This window comes from Coturnix japonica, chromosome 5, assembly GCF_054131305.1.
Source record: "Coturnix japonica strain WE chromosome 5, WE-NBRP24, whole genome shotgun sequence".
In the NCBI taxonomy this organism is placed as follows: domain Eukaryota; kingdom Metazoa; phylum Chordata; class Aves; order Galliformes; family Phasianidae; genus Coturnix; species Coturnix japonica.
The window spans coordinates 6,430,081-6,456,764 of NC_140667.1; the positions used below are offsets into that span (position 1 = coordinate 6,430,081).

The following is a 26,684-nucleotide window of genomic DNA, read 5'->3' on the forward strand; positions in this document are numbered from 1 at the left end:
TCAGCAGAGTGTTAAGTGTTCAACTTAATGCAGGGTTCCTGTTTTTTTTCCCCCTTTTTTTTGTTTATGTCCTCTGCTATTTATTTATTTTTTTATTATTTATATATATATTTGCTCAGTCCATTTGTCTCCAGTCATTGTAACCACCAAAGGGTATCTGGATGACAGTAATGGAGATTGTTTGCTTCACAGAAATGTATCACCTGTTACTAGCACAGGTTACTGAACGCCAGGATAGTAAGTGTGAATGATAAAAGAGGCTGAACGCACTCGCTTTTTGCATAGGTGGATTGTGATGGCACTAGGTACTCCTTAGGATATCGGTTTTAGGACAAACATAGCAAGAAGATACTGTTTCCAAACATCTTGTCTGTGCAGAGATATTGGCATCAAATGAGGAAAGAATATGAAAGAGAATAAAGCGGGCGCTGCAAGCCTGTCCCAGGAAATAGCAGACAAGCATGCAAGCTATGCTAATTAGTACTCTGAGAGGATCTATTTTTCCCCTTTTTACAGTAGCTGATGGAGAACAATGAGCCTGGTTCTGTTCCCTCACCCCAAGGGTTTGTATAAATATATCCACACAGCTTGACTCTGGTTTACTTTTCCCCCCTCTGTTCTTTATATTTAGTCTATTTGTAACACTGACATTTCACTAGGACTTCTATTGCTTCTCTTCCATCTGTGTTTTTATTTGGAGTATTCTCCCTTTCCTCCCCTACATCCTCTATAAAGATTTTAATTAGTGTCTTGCTACAGTTCTTGCTCTGTTAGTTTCCTTCTATTGTAGAAAGATAAGTTGGATGAAAAGAAAGCTACTAATTTGTCTTTGTGCTTTCTCCTATTTTGTGTCATTTTGTTCTGCTAGACAAACTATCTTTGATTTAGTGGGGTTGGAGTATGAGTGCATAATAGATTATCTGTCACTGGACTAAATCAATCATGGTTAACAGTGTATTGACAAGAACATATAGCAAGTATCCTTGACCTGAGTTTGAAAATACCTGTTATTAGCATCATATGGCTCTTGCTGCTGCTTGACCAGAACTCTGAGACAGAGTATTCCTTATCAGGTTTCTCCTTATTCTCCCTACATTCTGGCTTGCTTTCTTTGAGCCTTTTTGAGGTATTGTAGGCCACCTCATTCATTGGGGGAGCACAGAAGAACCCAGCTCATGTCTGTATGGGAAACTGTTAATCACAGCTGAGGAAAGTGTCAGGTCAGCTGTGGGAGCACAGGTGAGAGTAATTTAGCTGTGCTCCTGGAAGGGGTGGAGCTTGACTCCATCTCCTCTAGACCTCATTTAAGGGCTGACCACCACTAAGGTAGCATCTCTTAGAGACTGCTTCTCAGTGGAGATTGCCTCAGTGTTTCCCAGCAGTCCAAAGGCTTCCATACAGGTGAGTTTTTCCTGTAAATAACGTTTTGGATATTTACTACCATCTTTATGTTATTGTCACCATACAATAACCTTTTGGATATTTACTACCATCTTTTCATTATTGTCACCATACAGCACTCCTAATAGCATTTTTTTTTAAAAAATGTTGTAGCAAAATGTTCCTGCTGTTTGTTGTGTAATGGTAGCTCTGTATTACTTCCTGCTGGCAGAGAAGTGTATTTTCCCTTCTTAGTGGAGATGTTTAATTATTTGCCTTATGATTCTGTGCAAATTAGGGCACTGAGCTACTTGTAAAATAGTCAGGAGATGGCAGGGTCAGCCTGAACCTCTGTTCTCAGTTGCAAACATACAGGTGAGATGTTCACAGTGTTATTGTTGTTTACATCTGAGTCCAGAAATCAGAACTTTGAGTATATTTGACCAAACGTATTAGAATCACAGCTGAATTTTTTGAGGCTTACATTCAGAATTGGCTGAAAAGCCTGCTGAAGAGCTTGTTTTGGGACTGCATGTATCTTTACAAAGATGAAATGGTGATGCAGAGTAAGTAAAGTAATTACTACCAAGTGAGAAATAAAAGACTTAGAGGAAGATTATTGATGTACTTTGCTACTTCAAGAAAAATGTGTTTGGTAAGCTTCCAGGCAAGCAGTGTCTGTGCTCAAGTTTGGCTTGCAATTTATGGACAACTGAAAATACATTCTGCCTAAAGTGCAAGTAGATCTTCTTTATCTTGCTTATCAAAACATGCATATATTCATGCAAGAATGACAGAAATTCCACTGGAATGTTTTATTTTTTCTTTGCTACTTTTTAAAACTGAAAATGTTTTATCATTACTGTCTCACAGGCCTGGCATCTGAGAACCTTTTGGTAGCAGAACCAATGTGTGCTATCTTGTCTGTGTTTATCTCTCAAAGAAGGATGATAAACCTTTTGAGGAGGAAGGTGGAATGTTTTCCTGTGTGTGCTGAATTGTAACTATATGATATGGACAGGGTAGGATAATAGCTTGCTTTCCAGGTGGGGTTGGCATCAAGGAGATAAATGATGGCTTTTCTGTATTTGTTTCAATTATTTGTGTGGTCTGTGCAACAGTGAGAAGCTTGGGGCACAAAGTGAGAAGCATGGCGCTATTGGTCCACATAAAGCTTCTTGTCTCTTTCACATTCATTGTCACATCAGCTCTTCCATGCACCATTTCTCCTTCTGAGAGTTTGCCATGCTCTGCCTATTCTGTTCCTCAGGACTTGAGTCTGAACATGTGCTCTTTTTCCAATTGCTTTCCTGTAGGACTGTGCTGTCATCCAGCTGCTTTCTGTTATTACAAATATTAGATTCTAAATAAAAAGTTTAGTATGATGAAATTTAGTCTAACCTTGGCTCAACTGGAATGCTACCAGGAAGAAGGTTGTTGCTTTCTCTTGCCTGGAACCAGCAGAGCCATACAGGAGAAAGAGCAGAATCAGATAATGGGGAAAGGATTGCCAAAGATATGAACAAATACTGATTCTTCACAGACTTAACTCAAAGGGCAGTAACAAAATAGTGCTTCTTTGTCATCTTTTGGGTTTGGGAGGGTTCTGAATTTTGGGGAGCTTTTTGTTTCACTGGAGTTTGGAGGGGGATGTGACATTACTGGAACTGAAAGAGTCATTGAAAACATTCTCACATTTTCCTTCTGTCTTCTGACCTAGAAAAAGAGCTACTATTAAGATACCAACTTTCTTTAATCATAGGTGTGAGGATTGATTCTGGGTTTCGTCTCCACAGATGTGTTTTAAGGTGTCTTCTGCTTTGCCTCTTGCTGATCTGGGGCAAAACTGAAGTTTAAAAATCAAATGAAACAAAGCTCTATCTAGAGTGTGGCTACAGTAGGTATTTATAGCTATGTGTATTTTCCATTTTCTAACTGCTTTCCCTTAAAGGTTTCTGTGTAAATGTCTGGCATAGAATATATTGTATTACAAAGGAGACATAAACTCTGCCAAAAGAGATGTAACTTCAGTTAAGAGAAAAACTTAAATGCGATTTATGTACATGGTTGTGGGTGCTCCCTCCCTGAAGCACTCAAGGCCAGGCTAGATGGGGCTGTGAGCAACCTGGTCTAGAGGGAGGTGTCCTTGCCTATGGCACGGAGGTGGAACTAAATGATTTTAAAGGTCCCTTCCAACCCAAACCATTCTGTGATTTTTGTAAACGACTTTAAACAAAAAATTCTTCTGGCTGTGAAAAGGAGAAGGAGAACCAAAACAAATGAGGTGAGAAAAAAGAACCAGAGAACAACGGTGGGTGATCAGAGGGGTCGTTAAGAAGTCACTGTACTTCTGTAAGCAAATGGCTACAATATCTTCTGAAAACATTGCCTCGAAGACCAGAGACTCTCAGCTGGAGTTTCCTTTGCCTGCGCAACTGTTAGCATGTCCCATTGTTTTAAGCCTCTGCGCTGGGCTTGGCATTCTTGTGCTGTATTTTTGCTATTAGCTTTCTGTTAGCAGTTCAGTGTTTTCTAAAGTTAACATCTGCAGAAGTCTCTGAAGTGTGAGGGTGGAAACCAACTGGTTATGGTGAAGCAATGAGGGCTGCTGGGGTTTCCAGTGCAAAGGAATAGCGACGAGAAAGGAGATAGGATTGTTTTGGGCTCTTCTTGTGGTGTTTAAATGGCAAGGCTTTCTACATTTTCACTTCCAGCTGGGTCACTGGGATTCTGAACTATGTACTTCAGCATAGCTTATGGATTTTAAACCTGTCACATTGCACTTCTATTATAGATATGGCACTGCACTTGCAAGCTATTTTCTTGATCTTTTGCCAGCTAGGCATTTGTAGCAGTCCTTGGAAGACATACTGTGGCAGTTCTCTTTTACAGTATCTATCATTAACACCACTTTGGCGTCTCTAAGTTTCTTCTTTGCTGGAGATTGGAGCAGCTGATCAAGCAGCCCTTTGCTGTCTACTGGCAATTTCTCAGGTTTCCACCGTGTTTAAAATCTCCCTTTCCTAGCAAAGGTCCTGGAGACAGGTTGTGGCAGGGCAACTGCTGCCCTTGCTTTCATGATAATAATAAACTGTTTGAAACATTTCAATCAGGCCAAAGCGGTGAGACAGCTTTAATGAGAGTTTGTAGTGACCTTCTGTTTTATAGTAGGTGGATTCTGGCACGTTGACAATTTTGATTCTTACTGATCTTCCAGTGGCTTTTGATACTAGAGATCATAGGTTTACTCTAAAATACCTGTAGAAGATTCAGAGCCCTCTGGGCCCCGCTCTGACTTTGCTTCATTAGTATTTGCCTCAGCAGTGTCAGTTTGTCACTGTAAATATCTCCTTTTCTGATACTGCCCTGGTGAACTGCTGGGTTCCCAGGGCTATGAAGTGGGTGTTTCCCAGGTCTCCTGTATGTATGTGTTTGCTGCAGCATGCCTTTCCAAAACTCACACACGTAATGGCACAAAAGAAGTGCTTGGGTGCATTTGTTCCATACAAGTATTTCTGTGTGTATGACAGCAGTGCCTGCCTGCCAAAAAATTTAGTCTGTGCAAAAGTAAATGCAAGCCCAATGAGGTTATGACTCCCTGTTGTCTCCTTTTGATTTTGTTGTTTTAGTTTTGATTCAGTATCTTAAATCACAGTGGCAGCCTAGGCCTGGGGAGAAGTACAGGCTGTTTCTGGTTACTCCTGTGATGCTTGGTGAAAAAGGCAAAGTGCCGAAGAATACCCAAGTAGCTTGTTCAGTGTCTGCGTGTCACAGGTTCATTAGCAATACTGCCTTTAGTAACCTTGCCGAGCCATGACATGCAGCACAGCTGTCATGGGGATGTCTTGTGGGGTGGAGCTCTGGCCTCATAGATGGGGTTGCTTCTGGGGGCTGGGAGAATTGATGAGAGCTAGTTCCCCAAAGGGCCTGCTGTGTTGCAATACAGGGGTCAGAACAAGCACCCAAAACATGGAAGGTGCTTGTATTGTTGCTGACTGCCTCGGCTTCATTTCTCCCCTGCCACTAGGGCAGTGGTTTTCTAACTCTGTGTCTGAGCTGCTGGTTCACTGTGCTGTCCATTCAATTAAACTGTCTCTGTCCATCTTAGAAGAAGAGCTAGTTGATAATTTACCTTGTGATTTGGTGTATGTATCCTCAAATTGTACCTGCCTATTTGAATCATGTTTCACTTTGAAATGATTTCTAAGGTCTCTTATTCACAACCTCTGTGGATTTCACTGTGGCAGCTAAATCTGACAGGAGTTATGAATTGGAGCCCTTCACCACCACAGTTCAGTCCAGGGTATTAAAGTGAACTGAAATCAATAGTGGTTTACATTATAATGTGCCTGGCTCTGAACTGGAAACTGAAGAACAGGTACATCACTTGTTTTGCCTCTTGTGCTAGAAGGCAGAAGCCTCTGGCAGGAGAAAGGGTGGTCAACATCAAGAAAGTTCTTGAACCTTGCTAATATGACTTGGAAGAGCTCAAATGGAATTGTTGTTCCTTGATAGTTAGCTTTCTTTCTGTGCCTCTTATTCACTTCTTCCATCTGTGCTTTGGATTACATTTGCCATGTGCATTAACTTTGCATGTGGTTCTAATTTACCTAGTTTTTTCAAATTTTGTAATCTCGTGCATTTTTGCCATTTATGCTAAATTGTTACCAGCTGTAAAGATCACGAGTATTTTTTTTTCACACTGTAGTCCTAATCACAAATGAAAATGCTAACTAAAACCAACAGGGCAAGCCTCCTATTGCCACAGGAGACAATTTCTGTGTTTAATACCCTGCTTCTAGTCGGTTGCTATCCAGTGCTAGAGCTATGATCTGTGTAATTCACTGTTCTGTCTCCCCCCACTTGCTATGAGAAGAAAGGAGGAGGATAGCAGCTTGTTTAAATGCACAATTTCTAGATGTGTAATGACTTCAAGTCACTCTTTGTTCCCAGTTGGTTGTAGCTAGGTGTAGGCTTCTAGTACCTCTCGTCTAAGTAGATGTAAAGGAGATGTTAGTAAAGTAGATGTCAATACCGGATGCTTTGCTGGAAAACAAAAATGAAACTAAAATGCTATGTTAGGTGAACATAACCTCATCAGACCAAGAAAATGCATTACTCATGTAATTAGGCTTAAAATAGTCCCCTTAAACCAGTGGTATCCAGTAAGTCCTGCTTCTTTGCTGGGTTCTTTTCAAGCCTGAAAGTCTATGAATGTGTCTCCTACGTAATGACGCTTCCGTAATTGAAATTAGCAAGAGCATGCCTGTCTTTCTACTTTTCCCAAGCAATGCTGTGTTGTCTTTTATTCCATTTTCCTGGTCTCCCAGATATTTCTTTTAAAAAATTACTGTCAGTGCTGTGGTAAGTGTGGTGGCAGCTTCCTTCTAGAACCAGGTGACATGGGTATCTGAACTAGTAGGCATGCTTGTGCTGTGTTTTCAAGCATCACCTTACTTGCTCTTTTCTGTGGTTGCTTTTGATGAATCCAAGACATTGTAACTATCAGATAAAAGTGTGCGGCCACTTTAATGTCATATTTATTTCCATGAAGCGGAAAGACAGCAGCAAACCTTGTCACCTGAACTAAGCACTGACAGCGCTCACCCCCTCCCCTAAGGGCTGCGTATTGATTACAAAATTACAGCACTTTGTATACAAAAAGCGCGTGGTCATGGACCTTCAGATTCAATTGCCTATTTATCTCTGGAAAATGCTATATGTTCACAGAACTGCTTGGGGTGGTGGCATAGCTTAAGCTTTAGAGCAGTCTTGTATTTGAGAGAAGACATTTTAATTTGGACTGCTTTGTACTGGGAGGTGCTGATCTGTTGCAATCTCAGTAGAAAAAGCTAAAACCAAAATAAAGGAGAGAGTAGTATGAGTGATCTTGCATCCCTTTAAATAGCAGTAACCCTGAGCTGTGCAGCATCCAATGGGACTCTGATTGTTGTGCAGCACATCATTCAGACCTATCTGTAGAAAGGGTTACTGCACTTTGGTCATTCAAGCTGTGCAGGTTTGTCTAACGAGAAAACTGCTTCTATCCAAAGAAAGTATGATCACATGAGAATTTCTTGCTGTACTCCCAGATACAGACAAGGCTGTGCAGTGGTGTAATCACTGGTACCAGCTGGGAGCTGCTCCTCTCTTGCCCTTAGCTGGTGACATTTATTCTGTGACCAAGGGATGTGCACAGCACATCCCAGCCTGAAGGTCATGTTTAGAGGAAGCACAGACCTAGCTCTGCTCAGGTTAACTGTCACATGGACCACTAACTCCTCAGTGTACAGTGCTTCTGCTCAGGATTATAACAGAGACCATACCCATTTTGTTCATGAGTCAAACATTGCAGTACTAGAACAGGAAAGATAACCTACTGGTCAAATGCTGTCCGTTGCTGCTCACCTTCCAAAAAGCACAGTTTTTTCTCTAACGCAAATGCTTGCACTATCTTTTATGGATGTTTGGGATCCAAGTGATGGTTGTAACTAGCTGTGTATGCTATTGTCCCAGTGTGGTGAATCTTAGCATTACCGAGTTGCTACAGCTTGAATCGTTGAGTAAGCAGAATTAATTGAATCCAAAGGAGCTCTTTGGACAAAGTCACCAAGAGAGCTGAGCGTGTTTAAAACCCTGATGCTGGCTTACTCAGGGATTTCAGCTGTTCAGTTTACACCTTCTCTTCTCTGTATTGCCCAAGCTCCTGAACAAAGGAGGTACTGGAAAATTTGAACTGCCAGCTCTTTAGGCAATATGTACTACAGGACCTTAAGCTGTCCTGCAGGTCTCGGATTATCAGGTATAACAAATATGCTGAACCATAAGGGTTCCTTCTGATTATGCTAGTTTACCTGGATTTCAAAAATAATTAAATAAATATTTTTAAACCAAGAAGTATTGAAATAAGTGGAATCCCTTTTCTTGTTTGAGGTGGTTAAGGATATTTACTTTTCCAGGGCTCAACAAAGTAATTATTACTGAATTCTACAACTTTTCCAGAATTTAGGAAACTCAGAAAGAGAAATTAATGCTTAAAATCTTCAATGAGAGTGGGTTGTGCTTTTTTTTTTTTTCCCCCTTCTCCTAGAAAATGTGATTGTTTAAATGCCTGTTAATTAGAGTAGGAATGGTCTACATTAGATTAGTGCTTTCATGCCCCACCCTGGTGTAGTTGGAGAGGTGTGTTTCAAATCATTTGCAATCTTAAATTGGTAAGATACTCCCAAATGTTTCACTGAAATTCTTTTCCTGTTGTTGTCTCAGAGTTCATGTAATTATGTCTCTCAGTTTAGTTCGGTCACTGGGGCTGATGAATATCCTGAAAGAAATTTGTTAATCTCATGTGTAACTAGGGTTTATAACATCTTTAGCCCAACAGAGTTAGGTATTGATATTTAACTTCATATTTTAAATTGCTCTCTTCTGCATTTCTAATACATGGAGGTACATTTTTAGTAATATTTCATTCTTTTTATTTTTAACATTGTGCTTTGTGTTATTACACAGTAGCAGTTTAATATTCTCTTCAAATGTTCTTTGCCATCTAGGCCGTGTGGTTTTAACCTTACTCCAACAATACACCCAAACAATGCACAATGCTGTTGAATCTGTTCTGTTTTCAAGAGATCTGCGAAGCGTTGGATCCTAATTTGTTCTGTGAAAATTCCCTTCCTCCCTCCTTCATCAGTCTGGTTCCTTTCCCTCCTCTGTGGAGCAGGAATCACAGTATTAAAACTAGGATATAATGTTTCTTCCTTATTTTTTTTTTTTTTTTCCTTTTACGGTCACATCAGTCTTCATCCAGTTGCTAAATGTTTTGCCTTGATGTTACTCTGTTGCTAGCTAGGTTATTAGAAAATAGAATATAGATTTTTCTTTTTTATGATGAGATTTTCCAATCTTGCCTAGAGGGTTGGGGTGCCCAATTAGGAATTAATGATATAACAGCAGCTTTAAAAATCCCACCTGTAGGTTTGAAGCTTTTAAATGAGTCTGAAGTTGAGTGCAGCCATAATAAATGCTAAAATTGTGCGATACCTTCCTATGATTGGAAGGAGTGTTAAAAAGCAGCTGTTTTGCTGTTGAATAGCTAAAGAAGTTGGCAGTAGACTTCAAATCAGTAAACTAATCTGCTTTCTATGTAGCAGGGTCACAGGCAGTTACTTACAAATACTAAAGCACAGTGCAGCCCCACTGTAATGACTAGTTTTGTCTAGGAAGATGTGTTGTATAAGTTCCTGGTGATAGTTAATCTGAAACTTTGAAATAAGCCTGGAGCAAAAATGAAAGCAGGAAATGCAGGGGTTTTTTTATTTTCCAATGGAGTAAGTGAAAAATGCGTGGTTATTTTTTAGTTATTTTAAAGAATTTATAGTTGTAGACCATCAGCTATGAGACTAAAATTAAAGCAAGACTCTTGTATGCCAAAGATATATTTATTTCTTTTTTTAATGATTCCAAGGGTATGGCAGGTGAATCCATTTAGCAAGTCTAATGACTGGAAAGTGGAATGTTTTTCAAATAGCATGGATGAAACGATCTGTAGCCCATCGGCTACAGCTGGAATGATGTCATACATGGTTATGCTTTAATTCTTCCTGCATTGCTAAAGGGGAACGGGGTCTGTAATATCCGCAGACTGCCTCACTGAATGCAAATCCTCATGCTGGCAATGGAGAGCCTTCTCTTTCTCAACATGACTAATGTTAATTTCTTTAGCAGGAAAAAAAAAAATTTAATATGTCTCTCTAATGGTAAATTACCATTTATTGTAAATGTGCCACATAAAGGAAGTAATAAGTCATTATTATTGACCTATTACTGTTCCTTCTATTTTACCTCTAATTAAATAAAAATGTGCACTCGGAGTTAATATGCTTTTTGTTTGAATATTCTTTTATTAGTCCATAGCCTTCAGCAACTGGTGCTGATATTCCAGCACACTGCAGTAATCAAAAGTTCTAGTTGGATTTTGTTTAATCTGGGTTTTAGGTTTTTATCTTAGTTATCTCCTAGTCAACTGATATTCTTTGTCACTTCTTGGCTTTTCAGGCACAAAGGTGTGAGTTTCATTCTGAGGGGAAACCATCTTCCTTAGGAAATGATGCAAACTAAAACACAGTAGTGCTAAAAAAGCGGAGTTCTAAGGTAGAAAAATATATGTAAGTAATTATGAAAGAAAGCCAGAAATTTGCAGGATGTGGACAATGATGCAACACAACTGCTAGAACAACCGAGTGATTGAGACAGTGGGGTCGGACATGTGTTGGGCAGTGTTAGAAAAGAGCCTCTCTTCTCCCTTCTCAGAAAACTTGCCACTAGGGTGGAAACTATCCCAAATACACTCAGGAGCTGATAGCATAATGTGAGAATCTGGAGGCAAAGTACCCTATCTTCATAGATGGCCAGTTGTGCTCATTCTTTCTCATGCTTTTTCCTTTGGTTGCTATTCCTTTCTGCATAGAAAGTTTAGCAGGAGAATTGCTGGAGTTTCACTGCAGCTTTACATGCACCCTGGAGGCAAGGCACCGTCCTTGGAGCTGGGAAGCATGGACTTGAGCTTTGTTTGGTAAGGAAGGCATTGAGCCTGACCTCCTAAACCCTGAGTTGTGTGTGTGTCACGTTGGGATGTGAAATGAAACAGATTTTTTTTTAAAAAAAAGCAACACCCCAAAACAAGAACAAAAAAATCAGGAACCCTTATCAGATCTTACAGAGAGAAGATGCAAAAGTCTGCCCTCAGGAGAAGGACTGATATTCTGTGTGTTGGCACTTGTATGCTTGGCAGAATAAATGTACCAGCTTTGGCATGCAAGATGTTCTGCGAGCTCCTATTTTTCAGGACTTTAGTGTGCTGGTTGTTTTGAATCCCACTCTGACATGCTGCGTTCCTCCATGCAACGCAGACATCACACTCTGAAATCTGAATTCCCTCTCTGGCATCAGCAGCCTAGCAGTGAAATGTCATTGCTTGTTCTTTATGGAGCCCTGCGTCTTGTATTGGACATACCTAATTCCAAGCGTGGGCAGAGTGGAAGGAAGTGTGTTACTTGGTGTGCCCTTAGTGATTCTATAGCAGTAATTATAAGCAGGGTTACTTTACCCTGAATCAACTGAATGGTGATGGCAATTCTGTAACTATACTGGAATGATATCTTTTGCTACATATCTCTTGACTAATTAAAATATGTTGAAGTAAGTGTAATACTGGACCAAAATTATCATTGTATGATTTTTTAAAAAATGCAGTTATTACTTGAGAGATGTTCAAGAGCTTAGCTAACTGTGGAATGTAAGTCTCCTTAGACTGTCACGACTGTTGATAGCTATGTCAGTCTGTGGCTGCTGAAGGAGGAGTAAGAAAACCTGTTGAACCACCTGTCATGCATTTCTCCAGTAAAAAAATCCATATGCAAGAACTGAAAAGTCTTCTGAAGTGTTGAATATATTTAAATTTATTTTTCTGATATAGATCCCTTTGTCACCTCTCCCAAATGCTCCTGCAGCCTTTCTGTTGCTTTCCCAATCTTCTGTACTTGCTCAGTTCCTTCTCGTGCCTCTTAAGCACACTCTGACCTCAATCTCTTTTCCTAGAGTCCAGCCTCTTCTTTCCACTAGTCCCCCAGTGAAGACTGCATGCTTTTGGTTTTATTTGCTTTATTTTATCCTTTTTTTTTCCTCCATGATGCCTTTCTTACCTGAACTCTGTGAGGAGCGCTTTGAGGAATACACGTACATGAGGCCAGACAGTAATGGAATAACACATTTAAACTAAATGTCTGTGTCCAAGGAAGAAAACATCCTTTCTGGTAGAAGTGACATTGCCCTGTTGTAAGAACTCTTTTAAAAGAAGAAAAGGGAAAAAAATGATGTATTTTTCCCGGAACTCCTAAATGGTCAATCTGTTCAGCTCAGACTTTAAAATCTCTGATGATTATTGTTACCCTTCAGCAGTGTTCCTTAATGGGACAAAGGGGAAAAAAAAAAAAAAAATTATATATATATATATATATATATATATATATATATATATATATATATATATATATATAAAATATAAAACATTATATATTATATTATTATATATATATATATATAATTTCGCTTTTAATGTTCTTTTGCATAAGAGTTCTGATGTAGAAAATCAATACCAGCTATTCAAAGGAGATCAATTGAAACAAATAATATTACTAGTGGACAGGCTTGCAGGCTTCGATTATGTTCCTCCTGACACAGTTCTGTGCTGATACTTAGAAAACCCTGGAAACAATTTAAAGTGATTATGTTATGAAACAGTTCAGTGTTTGGGATATATCTGAAGTGAAGGTCCGGCACAGATGAAAATGTTATTTTATGTGCTTTATAAAGATCATATTAATGAGCAGATAGGTTGTGCATGTCAAATGAAAGACAGCTACTGTCCCAAAGGCACTTTATTTTGGTTGTTAATGGTTTAAATCATCATCATCAACAACAAACCCTCCTAGTGAAAGTCTTCAGAGAGGTATATAATGCTTGGATTTTTTAATTATTTTTTCAGATTTCTTTTACCCTGTACTTAATCGCAGGCATTTTCCTTGTTATATCTGGAACACAGATTACTCTACAGTCTCTCTTTGTCTGTGCCAGCTCATATAACTCACATTTTTATTACCTTGATCAATTGAAACATTTTATTAAAGGTCAAAAGAAAAGAAAAATTGTAAAATTAGAAATGGAAATGGATTTGATTAACGACTGAAAGCATAAATATGGAAGTAAATGATCCAATTTATTACCTTTTTCTGTTTAATAATTATCTTTGTCTTTGGTTCTAGTTCTGCATTTTATTCCAGCTGCTTTGACTATATAACTGACTGTTCTTTTTGTATCTAATTATCTATAAACTTGGGAGAAATCTGCATTAACCTATGCATGCTTAAAATGGCTGCTAACAATGGCAGCATGAGATGGTCTTAAGCTTGGCCGGAAGTCTTTCAATTTGCAGATTTTGTACTGAAACAGATTTTCACTCATGTATCTGGTTTTTCTGTTATTTAAATTGAATTTCTAATTCTTTATTATTATTGGAAGCCTATTCTACGAACTATGTATGTGTACTGGGATTGACTGTGTCTGTGCTATGGAGCAAGTGTATTCAGTGGTGCATTGTGACTCCAGTGTTGGCTGTACATGTTGGCTGCAGGTGTTGGAATCAGTACTGACAGCCACACCTGATCTGAGCACACATCATCCCTACTGCTCCTCTGAGAGGAGATAGAACTGTATGAGCAGTGAGGGAGCAGAACTGAAGAATGAAACTGGTGATGGGGTGTCTGAGACAATAGAGTTTTCTTGATGTCTCAATGTGTTGCAGCTCATCTGATCCATGCTGCACACCCCATGTAGGTTTTTTCACACTGGGGCTGTAACTTCTGGGATCAGAAGTTGTGAAATGTGCAAATGAATATAACACAGAGGCAAACAGAACTGCTGTAGCTGAGTATTAGGGGCGTTCTTCTTGCTAATGCCATAGTTCAGCAAAAATTATAGGCACTTTATTACTTTTTAACTATGTCAGTCTTTGTGAAGTTCAGATCAGTTAAATGTGAGTGCATGTGACTTGCTAAACTGTAGTTCTTATTTTCTCTGGTTGAAGCTACAGGGGGGCCCTTGAGAACCTTGGATGGAAAAAGATAGTACTCTAAGCAGTCAGAAACATAGGAATCAAGCAGGAATACTTGCACTCTGTTCACAGAGCACTGCCTGAAGTGCAGTTGGGTCACATCAGAGACCTGGCAGAGGGCAGATGTAGAGGACAGTTGTGCTCAAAGAGGGCAGCTGTGCTGCCAGTACAGATGGATGATCCCCAGGAAGCTGATCTGACACTGTTTCACTCCCTGTCATCACCCAGCTGAGGTTTGGAGGGGCAAAACCCCAGCGATCCTCAGGACAGAAACTGAGATCTTTCTTTGTTGATCTCCAAAGCATAGATCTCTCAGATCTTTGTATTTGAATTACACACAACAAATTGACACGTACAGTAACATTAGTACTGATTGAAGTCCAAAACAGACTGAACTCTGCCATGGGTTATCCCATGTGATGATGGTATTTAAAAGAACAGGGATTCTACTTATTTATTTTTCCCAGAGAAATAGTAGTGGATTATTTATCTTTATTATTTTAGGAATCATGATATGCTTTTTAAAATTCTATTAACTCATGTTTCTTTTATAGTTCATACAAATATATTTGCACACAGTACTTCCTCTCATAGAGTGAAGTTTTTATCTTAGTGCCTACTGCTTATATCTTACCCTGTATTAACATCTTTCTCATAGGCTTTTGTTGATGATTACAGCATGATTTTCCCAACATAGCCATGCTTCCACAGGTCATCTTTTGCCGCAGCAACGTTCTTCCAAGCCTCTGAGTTGTGTTCTGTCCTGGTGGCTAAGTGTTGTTGATAGGGGTGAAGTGGGGGAGCACAGTGTGTCCAGAAGAAAAGGAAAACTGTTGGAAGTTGCAGATGAGTAGGAAGAGAAGACAGAGTTTACAAGAGTTGTTCCAGAAGAGCTGGGAATTACTGTTCTGATTTTGTTCTTAAGTACTTAATTGTAAGATGCTCAGGGTATCTGCTTTAGAATATTTACTGACAACCAGCACTCCATATGTTGAAAGCTGCAATTTCATTGAGGTTGCTTTTGAAAGTGCTCCAGTCACAAACTATTCAAACTTTTGTAAATCAAACCCTACATCTTAAGTGAAATAGTCTTAGGAAAAAGAAGAAAAGAGGAACTAGTGACCATCTGAAGGGGTAGAAAAGCAATTTGAGTGATTTGCATAGCATTATGTAGTTTCTGAGGCAGGCGATGGTGTTGTATAAGCTTTTCAGGTTTTTTATCTTTTTAAGTGGATAAAGTGAGGTTTTCTTTAGTTACAAGTATTCTTTCTTCTCCAGGTTATCCACCGTGTTCAATGGAAAAGCAAAGAGACTTGATAAAATGTCATTGTAGTGTGTTGCAAATGCAAGGGAGCGAGGGGAATTGTTCAGTCAGCCTTAGTTTGATGTGTCTAAGGTTTGGAATTCTTGGTTTTTCCCAAACTCTATAATACAATTATAACTTAATGTTTTTTGTGTCTAGTTGTACAGTACTTTGAATACTAGTAGGCATTGGTTGAGGAGACTGATGGATTCTAAACATATCAACAGGAAATTAATGGAGAGTATCTCAAGGGGTTATTTTAGACACAAACAAGAAAAGACAGTTACTTTGAGCGGCAATCATATAATTCTTTTACATGCAGCAACTCTTTGAGACATGTCTGATTCACTGGTAATTAAAATTATAAATAACTCTTGTTTGGCCTGAGTGATTACGTTCATGCTCCAGTGACCGTGGCCTATAAGTACTAAGGCATATAATTAGACCCTTTTTTGACCTTTCAATATCATGTTGACCATATCTAGGCTATAACAGATAGATCCATAGCCTACATGGTTGTTGAGGGCCAGATGGTGTTTTCATGCAAAATTAACGCAAGAGGTTGCTTCAAAGCTCCTTGTTCCATGTGCAGTGCAAGAATAGATTATTGAGGCAGGATCTGGTATGATATGATGAACTGTAACTGAACTTACTGAGGATGGGTATTTTGTGAATCACCTGCCTTTCTGCCCATGGTTCTCTGTGTCCTTCTACATGATTTAACTTGTAATTTTTAAAGTAATTTTTTCATTTAGAGTCAAGATGTAAACTTTAATCTGACTGTAGCAATAATTCATGTGTTTTACCAATAACAAGATTTTACATGTTTGGTTAATGATAATAACGGTCCTTTTAGAATAGCATGCCAAGGTATATAATTCATGGGAAACATACGTGTACTTTTTACATCCAAAGTAAGCATTACATTACCTAACTGCAAGAAGAATACAGAATTTTCAGTTCAGTGTTATTACTTATTGTGGCAGAATTTCACATATAAAATCCAATGACTAATTCCTTTTCCTGTAATTTTAGTTTGGACTACTTCCACTTCAAGCATTTTAGGTTTTGAAGAAGGGTCACGCTGAGGAAAATGAGGAAAAAAAAAAAAAACCCACACAGTCACATATCTGTCAGACACTGCTGAGAATTTCTGCAAGTTAGAAGGTGACAATGAAGATAAGCATTGTCTTGAAATAGCCATACAGGCCTGAGCTTTCACAAAGTAGTTAATGTTCAGTGTATGAAATTATGGACTGTGGCCATTGACCACAGTTACAAAGTTATAAAACTGAGAAGTGTGTATCGGCTCTACACCTTGACTGCAGCTGTTACTTCACCTTAGCTATTGATGAATTACTACAAAAATAATGAAACAGTCCTTAATATTCCATGATATCTTTAAGTATGCGTATAGGAAGACATAAGACATGATTTTTATATATTCATGAGTTCAGTGCTAACAAGCTGACAAGATATTGGGCTAAACTGTACCTTCAGGCAGCATTAGTATTGCTTTACTGAGAAGTAATGTTGCCAGTTGTGTCCAGACTCAGATGCAAGAATTTCTGTAGTGCACAGTTTCCTTTCAGTGCTTTCTGTAAGCCTTTGGAAATGAGGTCCAGCAGTAATATTTTTCTGGCAGTGTCTCCATTTTTCCACATATTCATTTACATGATTTAGATCCTCTTGTATGCAGTCTGCAGCCAAAGTCTGTGCTCTGCACCTTGCTTCAGGTAATGGGCCCAAGATGTGTTTAGAATCCCAGATGACAGGAGGTACTGAATTTACATATTTTGTGTATGAGGCATGCAAAAGTAACATAAAATAATCTCTGTTGATAACCTAAAGGAGGACATTAATTTCCAATTTGGTTTTGATGTTTTGTGCTGCTGTGGAAAGAAATATTGCTGTTTATTTGTTTGGGATTTATCCTTCTAATCTGTTTAAAATAGAATACTACAGCTCTCATATTTACAATGGTAGATCTTTTATTTATTTCACATCAGGAATAATGGTAGTAATTGTACTTAGAGTAGCTTCATATTGTAAAAAATGATGAAAACTTTGTCTCAGTTTTTAGCATTGTCATTCTGTTTTCATAGAATCATAGAATATCCAAGGTTGGAAAAGACCTCCAAGATGATCCAGTCCAGCTGTCCACCTACCACCAATATTTTCCCACTAAACCTTAGTTACAGCATCTAAACATTTATTGAATGCTTCCAGGACTCATCCATCTCCCTGGACATCCCACTCCAGCACCTGACCACTCTTTTGGAGTAGAATTGTTAGTTTATATCCTACCTGAACCTCACCTGGTGCAACTTGAGGCCATTCCCTCTCATCTTGCTGCCAGTTACATGGGAGAAAAGGCTGACCTCCACATTACCACAACCTCTTTTCAAGTAGCTGCAGAGATCTAAAGGTCTCCCTTGAGCCTTCTCTTCTCCAGGCTCACTGATCCCAGTTCCCTCAGCCATTTCTCATAATGCTTGTACTCCAGATTCCTCACTGGCTCTGTTGTCCTTTTCTGGATGTGTTTCAGGGCATCAGTGTATTTCTTGTGAGGAGCCCAACACTTAGCGCTGTAGTTGAGGCGCAGCCTCACCAGTGCTGAGTACAGAGGATTAACCTTTTCCATATGTATTATGGGTCCTGATTTTCTGGTAGTGACATGCCTGTTCCTAGCATGGAAGAGTTTCATGAACTCCTTTCCTCTTTCAACCTAAAGACAAAAAAATCATAGGGATGATCACTCCCCTCCCTCCCTTAATAGCATCTTTTTTTTTTTTTTTTTTTCTGTATGCTCTTAAAAGAGCTGCTGCTTATACAGATTTAGCACTTATGTGCTATCAGCAAGAAAAGGCAACTGGCAGTTGAGACAGATGACAGAGAGATGACGCTTGATACAATTGTATCTTCTACTTTGGAGCTTTCTCTTCTTAGGAAAGATGATAGGAAAATGATGGATGCACAGCTGGCTGGCTCCTATCGCCCTGTGGAGATCACCTGTGAGTGCCTAGGGAGCTATGGCACACAGAGCTGCACTTCCAGGGTATGGCTGGGGCCTGTGCTGCTCCAGAAAATTTCCAGGCGAGTGCCCAGGAATTCACTCAGGGTTTGGGATCTTGTTGTTCATGAGGATGGATTTGATTGTCGTAAGTTTCTTGTTCCCTTTCTCTCATGAGTTCTGTGAACACCCCAACTTCAGCTTTGAAATGGACATCTTCAGCTCATTACTTGGTTATGCAGGGAATGAATGCAGTTTTATCTAGTAGCCCAGGAAAATCTGAAACTCCTATTTGAAAAACAGAATTTGGTATAGGAATTAATAGGAAAAAAATAAAAATAATAATAAAGGAAATTAATGATATCATTTTCTCAGATCAAGTTTTTTTTTTTTTTGTTGGTTATTTTTTGACCTGGTGCAGAACATGCTTTAATTATCACGTGGTTTCTTTAGTTCTGTTTTATCCAGTTGTACCTGTACTGTTGCTCAATTTCTTAAAATATGAATGTTCTCTTATTACAAAAAGAGGTTAGAAAAAGACACTGTTCAAGAGAAGAATGCACACCTGCTATGTTAAGACCCTGCCTTTTTTGTGGTTACTTCTAAAATAACTTCTCTTTCAAGGTCAGTGTACCAGGAGCATCCCATTCCCATTGATTGTATTTTAACTATTAGCTATGAAATCCTGTTTTAAATGCGAATAGGTGCAATGTGTTTTGGTTTGTTTGTTTGATTGCTTTTGTTTTGGTTTTGTTTTTCTGGAGTTAAATTCTTCTATTTGATTTTGTGTCTTTGTTTGTACATTCTCATTTTGTAAGGCAGCTGTTTAGGCTTATGCAATGCAAGATAATGCAAACAAACACAGGAGGTTCAGTCAGCATTATGCTTTTGTTTTAGTCTGTACTTCCAAATGATAGGTTGCAGTAAGTATTCAATTTTCTGATGAGGCTTAAAAGAACTTAGGCTCTCCAGTGTATCAGCACAGAACTCCTGTTTCACCATGATAAGAAAGTGTTTGCCTTTAGGGAAAAGGAAAATGATTGAACGCGTGTGTTTTACATTACTTGAACCATGATCATTTTACTGAAGCAGGCCAAGACATTAACAAGGGTTTGGCCACGAGGGAATTAAGAGTCAGCCATGTATCTTATATCCCAGACTGATGCTGCTTTTTTTCTTTGGAAAAAAAAAAAAAAAGCTGGAATTCAATGCAGTAGGTTATATGCAGACACATAGATAAGATGTGTGTGTCCATCCACATTCACAGGTGGCTGATATACAACATATGTATGAAAAACCCAGCACTATCACTGAATGTTAGTAGTGGTGATCAAATAACAAAACGTATGCCAAGAAGAAAATACCATTGTAGTGTTTACTTAACGGTCAGAAGTTACAAGGAACGAGATATAGTTACACCAAGGTCAGTGTCATTATTCACATACATCTGAAAGTAAATGAAAGGTTTGTAAAATTCAGGTGTAAAACTGTGTCCAGAAGCACTGTAAGAGAATTGCTGGGAATTCCACATTTGCTTTTGCTGAGAAGACTGGGGGAGCCACATGGGTGGTAGCCTTGATGATAACCTGGATGCTCTGCCAGTGGTGATGTTAGTCAGTCTGTTTCCTTTCAAACAGAAGCTGCACTGATAATGTCTTGAAGGGCATGATGGTGTGTCATATACCAAAACACACCAATGAATGGGGCATGAAGAAGAAAATCCTGGCATCTACCTACTGAAAATGGAATGGCACAATTCACTATGCTCTTTCCTTTGGTGTTTGGCTAACTTTCAATTAGTGATATAAAAAATAGGCTGAATTGAGTCCAGTGAAGAGTCATCTCCTGTAGCTGGTGGGGCAATAGTGGTTTATGCCAAGTTTAAAACTCTGCAAAATGTCATCTAGCTGTTTAGAAGAGAAGCTGCAAGCTGTCAGAAGTACGAGCATGCAGCCCTCTAGGTTACACCGTCAGCCCACTGATGCTTGTGCCAACTCAGTTCCTGGGCAGCTCTGCACTTAAGCCCTTAGCCAAGCCCTGGTTCTAGGTACTTACTGGTGAAACACATGGGAATGGCAAGTTTTACAAAGTGAAATAGTTGCAACCTGCATGTTTGCTCTTGTGAACTGCATGGACCAAACCCCTTGCTTGTTTAGATCAGTCTGTGCTGTTACAGTATGTGTGCCTATTTATATCTTTCCTATGTATTTTTTTCAGTTCTAATGATTGACCTCATGAAAACATAGCTCCTTCTATATAGCCAGAGATCAATGCTGATCTACAGGATAAACTGTTGAGGCTCCCAGTAGGTTTCTGGTGGTGGGATTGGGTCGTTTCTGTGGCCTGCTGTTCTCTTGGTGCTGCCAGCGTTTCCTGGTGGGACGTGGCACCTTTAGGCCTCTTGGAGCATGTGGCACAAACCTGTGAAATCAAGATTTTCACCGCAACGTAAGCCGTCACCCAGGAAAGCAGTGTACAATGCATTTGTGAAATGTATGAAAAGAAGTCCAGGAATTCAGTTAATTAACCACATCAGTTTCTTAACGTGATCAATTTTAATTAAACTGAATTTTAATAGAGATCTGTGTAGTCTGTAGAGAGCAATTGCTAATTCTACAAAGCATGTGCTGCTTTTCACTTCAGATTTGCTCCCATCTAATTAATATGGATAGGGCATTAAGCCTTTTTGGACTCTGGTGGTTTTCATTTCATGACTATTAATGATTTTAATGAACTGGACTAATTCAGTAGTTTTCATTCTAGTGTTTCAGAGCTTTGTTCATCACAATTTTCAGGTTTATAATTGGTTTCCAGGTCTTAACAGTGGTCATTGATCAGCTTCAGCAGTTTCTTTTACGACCCAGTAGGAACATAAGAAAGTTTTTAACCCTTTGCTAGCACAAGGGTGCACCAAAACTGCCTCAGAGAAAGAAGACGTGATCTGGGAGCTCTTGCATGTGCCAAATTGGGTCTGAAAGTGAGCTGTGTAGAATGTTGCCACTGAAGGTGTGAGGCAGATGGAAAACAAATGCACGAGGTGAAATTCTGTCAATCTTTAAGTATAGTTATGGCATAGAGTTTACAAAACAGAGAGCCTCCCTCTGTACTGTTCCTCATAGTAAATTTTTATATCAATTCTTAACAGTTTTAAAGCATTGCTACACTAAATATGTGTATTGCTTATCTGTTATATATGTTCCAAATGACTGTGAAAAGATGGAGGTTATTCATTCATAAAGTGCCAAGTGTATTCAAAACTTGGCATTAACATAACAACAGACCTCCTTTGGTACCTTATATTTCTAGATTAGAATAAGTTCCTTTAGGACTGCACAAATTAGCACAAAGCATCTGTCTCTCAGTAGAGGCCTTGAGTGTGCTATTTATTATTATTAACAGTAAAAATTGTCTTTCAGTAGGATTTAACTCAACTGTTGAGAGAAGTGAAAAACAAACAAACAAAAAGCAAACAAAAAAAACAATACGCATTAGATGTTTTTAATGGGTTTTCAGCAAGAAAGTTTGTACCTCTAAGGCAAGCTTTATTCTTACTGCTTCTTGCACTGCCTTCGTGGTTGTTCAGAACCATACAACATAGATTCAGAGGAAGCAAATAGTACCAGATTTCATCTTTAAATTAATTGGTCACCCTGGACCCAAGAAGTTGTAAAAACAATAGTGCTGATTTGTTTTAGATGTAAACACTTCAGTTTACAAGCTGTGTAGAATGCTCTGTAGTTGCTACAGACAATGTGCTGAAGCATGGAAATAAGAAGCAGCTACATGTGTCCTGGTGTAATGATGATCCTACTCCTTTTGTTGAAAATATTGATCACTGATTGATGCTGAGCATACAGGGTAGGAGGAGGTTGGCTCAGCAGCTGCCTGGCTACTGCTCATATGTGAAGGCAGCATGGACTCGTCTGCACACTGACTTCCTCTGAGGCAAGTCAGGAGGAGGCTACACTCCACATCTCTTGCTAAGTTATGTACCAACCTTTTTTCCTCTCATAGACTGTGCAAGTCGAGTCAATGATGACAAGGCATTTCACGCCAGCAATTGCATAAATGCTTATACATTTTTTTTTAAGCTCCAGTTAATTGGTTTCTAGGTGCTAAGGACAGCTTGGAATTATTTTTCATAATATATTATAATATATTAAAATTATATTTCAATAGAAATAAGAAACGCTGCATATTTTATCAATAGGCAATTCAGTGACCCCATACATGAACATTCAGGAAAATATCGAGCGGTCATGATTTAAGGCGAAAAAAGGATTTATTCATTTTTTAAGTTTGAATTTTCCTTTGAATTTTACCTGAGGTGGGTGTGGTAGCTTTGATGAAATGGCACTGAATGGAAGTGTATTTGTGCCACCTCACTGGTATCAGTTGGCACTGCTTGCCTGTAGTCTACCATAATATGTTGGGTGAGTGTTTTGTAGTGCTGCGCAGGTAAGAAAAAGGTGCAAGAGACAAAGGCTTGTGTATGTTCACAAGATCAAATAATGATCATAGCTATCCCTTCTGGTTCTGTAATCTCTAAAGGTATTAGCATAGAGTTCCCATTCCTTTGGACAGAAACCTCACTGTCTGACAGAAGTATCTGTTTCATAATGCTGCCAGATGTAATCTGGTTGCTCGTACCTGAAATGAAAGACTCCCATGCAGCTGCACTGTGGTTTGAAAATCTCTCAGTTCAGCATTACTGCTGGAACAATCAGCTGCTTAGAGTTGCATCGTGCTTTCCAACTGTCTGTTAATCCCCTTTCAGTCCTTGTCAGGGTTTGCTTTTAGCTAGTTCTGCTCTCAGACTGTCACTTCTTAAGAATATACCAAGGTTATAATGTATGGATGTGTAAGATTTGTCGGATTGTTAAATAATAATGGTGAAAAATGACTTGACTTGATTCTTCTCTGAAAAAACGGTGTCTCTTTCAAGCTTACTTTTCTCTCTCACCTAGCATTTTTAACACTTCTGACATGTCTCTGAGTGCTGTCTGGATTAGAGCTAAGCAATGTGCTGAAGTGAAAAGGTTACTGAAGGCTTGGCTCAATATTTTCTGTGGTAGAGGGAATGGAGGCTCTTGTTTTATTTACTTGCTGTTTGTAGTCTAGCAATCTTCTGTTATACAGTGCTGGGATGATTTCTTGGTCTGAATGTAAATGAGAAAGATATATAGTCATTTCAAGAAAGCAGAATTAGTCTTAGATTTCCTCTCTGTCTTGAACAGCTTTATGAGACTTCTTGGATAAATGTGTATGGAAGTACTTCTGGACTTGGTAAAAATTAACCAAGTCATGCTTCTGACTCCTCATCCCTTTGCCTGCTTTGATTCATCTGCCCTCCAGAGCAGAGCTGTGTGAGGGGGAGCAGTATCCTTACTTGGTGGTTACTTGCAATGAGATCTGCATGACATTACCCGTGTCTGTGCCCCAGGCAGGATTTACTCATTTCCTGTAATTTACAGCTCGATGCAGTGGTTCCGTAAAGTCAGAAAACATTCTGTATGAAGGGATTAAGAGCTAGGTTTACAGCTGCAAGAAATGCAGATATGTAACCATGTTTTGTAACCTAGTAATTCTCTTTAAAATGATGAGCGTAAATATGGATATGGCGGTAGAGGAATCTGCTGTCATTGAGATGCCATGATTGTGAGAATAGTAGAGATAAATGCAAGTTCCATAGTGAAAGCAAAGGAACTGACTTAGAAGATGTTTCACAGAGTCCATGTGTATGGTAAGATATTACTGGAAACAACTTGCCAACCTGATTTTAATGATTATGATTGGTTGTCTGTTATCGTGTCAGTTGACGCAGCAGCATAAAGGTGTTAAGATAATAGATGCCAATTTATTCAGTTAGGTTGCAATTGATATATATTTTTTTAGTTTACATTTCTTGCCTTTGATATACTACAAGAAAAGATGAAGACAAAGCAAGAGGAGGATAAACTACAGGAAATAAGGACAAAACAACATAAAAATACAGCAAACTGCAATCTGTCTATGAATATAATTTTGTAAGCAAGAGTAAGAAGGGAGGAGAAATATTAAAAAGCATCAGAAATGGATATTACAGTGTATATTCTATGCTTGATGTACTCTTGATCATAGTATTGCAGCAACAAAAAAGCAGATGTGATTTAGAAAATAGTCACGTTTGAACTGTCGAGCTCCTAGTTTTCCTTATTTTTTCATCATTACAGTCAGTACAGTAACAAAAAATAGCTCTCATGATGTCATAAACTTTACTGAAGAAAGCTGTGTGTTTCTTGAATTATTTATTTTACATAAAACATTTATTAAGTGCTACCAGACAACATGTATGAGTAGTATAATAAAATCAATGAGCATTAAAATCAGAATAAATTTGGGCACCTCATATATCCCATAGGATTATTCTTTAATTTTGCCCTGTATGTGGCTACAAAACACCTTTTCTGCCATCCTTGATCCTGCAACATCTTATAGGGAGACTGTAGGTGCTGAAGTTGCACAGCTGGGCTCCCCTCAGCCAGTTGTATCACCAAGGGTCTGTCTCCCAGGTGGGAGATGGATGTTGGTTCGTATTGCCAGCTTGTGATGCCTTTCTCATATTGCTGAGCACCAGTGTTCTGCAGGGCTCTGAAATGCGGCACGGAGTTGACTGAATGAGCCCAGGAAGGACTGTCTCTGAGGAAGTGTGGCAAGTGGAATTAGATCACTTTCTCACATACACAAAGTGTTTTGCAGTATAAATTCTGATGTCATATGTTCCATCACAAAATTTATCTTCGCAATTGCAGAGTGATAGTTTTGCTGTGAGATGATGCTGAGGCAGCCAAACAACTCCTTAGGATTGCAGCTTCAACCCATCCTGTAGCTCTCAGCTCATCTCTTCCATTCCCACTCAGATGAGGTCTGCAGCTTGGGGAGGCAGGTTAGTGAGCTGCTGGCTCTGCTGCGCTCAGGACTTCTCATCTGCTCTCTCATCTGTTTGCTTCAGAGCAATTGTTCTGGGTGTCCTGGATTAGTATAGCATGGGTCCCCTGGGGCAATGTTGGCATTGTCTGCTGATAAGCTGTCGATATGTTTCCCAATAATAACCTGTCAGATGCTACGTGCTCCAGTGTGATTTCCTAGTGTGTCATTTGTTGGTGGAGTGTAATAGTCCCCATCTAATTTCTAGACAACATCTGCCAGCAGATGGGCCTCATACCCATACCTCTTCTCTTGGTAATCCTATTGGTTCCAGGTCTCAGTCACAATTAAGTATCTGCACATAATTGATTTTTTTGTTTAAGTCCTGAGGTCAGCTGTTGAAGAAACAAATTTAGCAGAAAACTTGCTTTGATTTTAAGCATATCTTAATGAAAGAGGAAAAAAATGAGCAAAGCATGTAGTTCTAACTGAAATAAGCAGAGCAAACGTTGCTGATTTACCTCTTCTCCCACAAGAACTTGAACTGGCATCTCATAATACTGAGCCTGAGACTGGGCAATACTGTTACCTTCTTTCTTACATCTTTTTACATTTGCCTTTATCTCAGTAAACGTTTACGTGTTTTGTACTAACTGAAGATGTGTAGCAGCAGTGCAGACTGAAATCATATGGACACTGTGAATGGTTTTGGCTTGTAGGGGGAGAAATGTAGGTTCAGGTTTTCCTAAACAGAGAGATCTATGGCACCACCTGGCCTTGTGGTGCAGCACCCAGACAATGCTGCTGACAGCTCTGCTGACAGGTCAGTAAATTGGATTTTACACATTTCCTATTGGTTCTGGCCTGTGTAATCTTGGTGTGTCCCAAATTAAATCTTCCAGTAAACAACTTACATCATATTTTCCATTTTACATGTGTGTAGTTTGATTTCTATTGTCCTGTTGTTGGTTTTTAAAGGATGCTGTTTGCATGACGTTCCTCTCAGCAGTAGGCAGAAATAAGTGGTAAAAGTGATGTTTTGCCAAATTTTGCAATTTGTGACTGTATCAAAGATTCCACAGATAAATGTTTGTAATTACACAGGAGTTATTCATTTTTTGAATTGCGCCAGTCACTCATACTTATGTGCTTTGCACATTATCATAAGACTAATCTGCTAATTTTTCCAGGGTGTGTTTTGCTATGCTGATCAAAGTGTACTGGTCTCATGACTGAACTGCTGAAGCATCTGAAAAGCCTCTAAGGCTTCACAGAACAACCACTGTACTGTGTGACTGCTGCTTGTTTTTGTACGCGGGCTCATCAAATGATGTGAATTCTAGTTTTTGCAACCCGACTACTCCATCTACAGCAGATCAGATGAGAAATCTGCTTATTTTTAGCTGTTGTGTTAG

The 26,684-nt window shown here is 39.1% G+C and overlaps 1 protein-coding gene across 5 annotated transcripts in view; it reads left to right on the forward strand.

Annotated features, from left to right (window-relative positions):
* Positions 1–26,684, forward strand: part of MPPED2 (metallophosphoesterase domain containing 2) — a 164,864-nt gene that overhangs the window by 1,420 nt on the left and 136,760 nt on the right. The gene's annotated exons all lie outside the window — the stretch shown is intronic.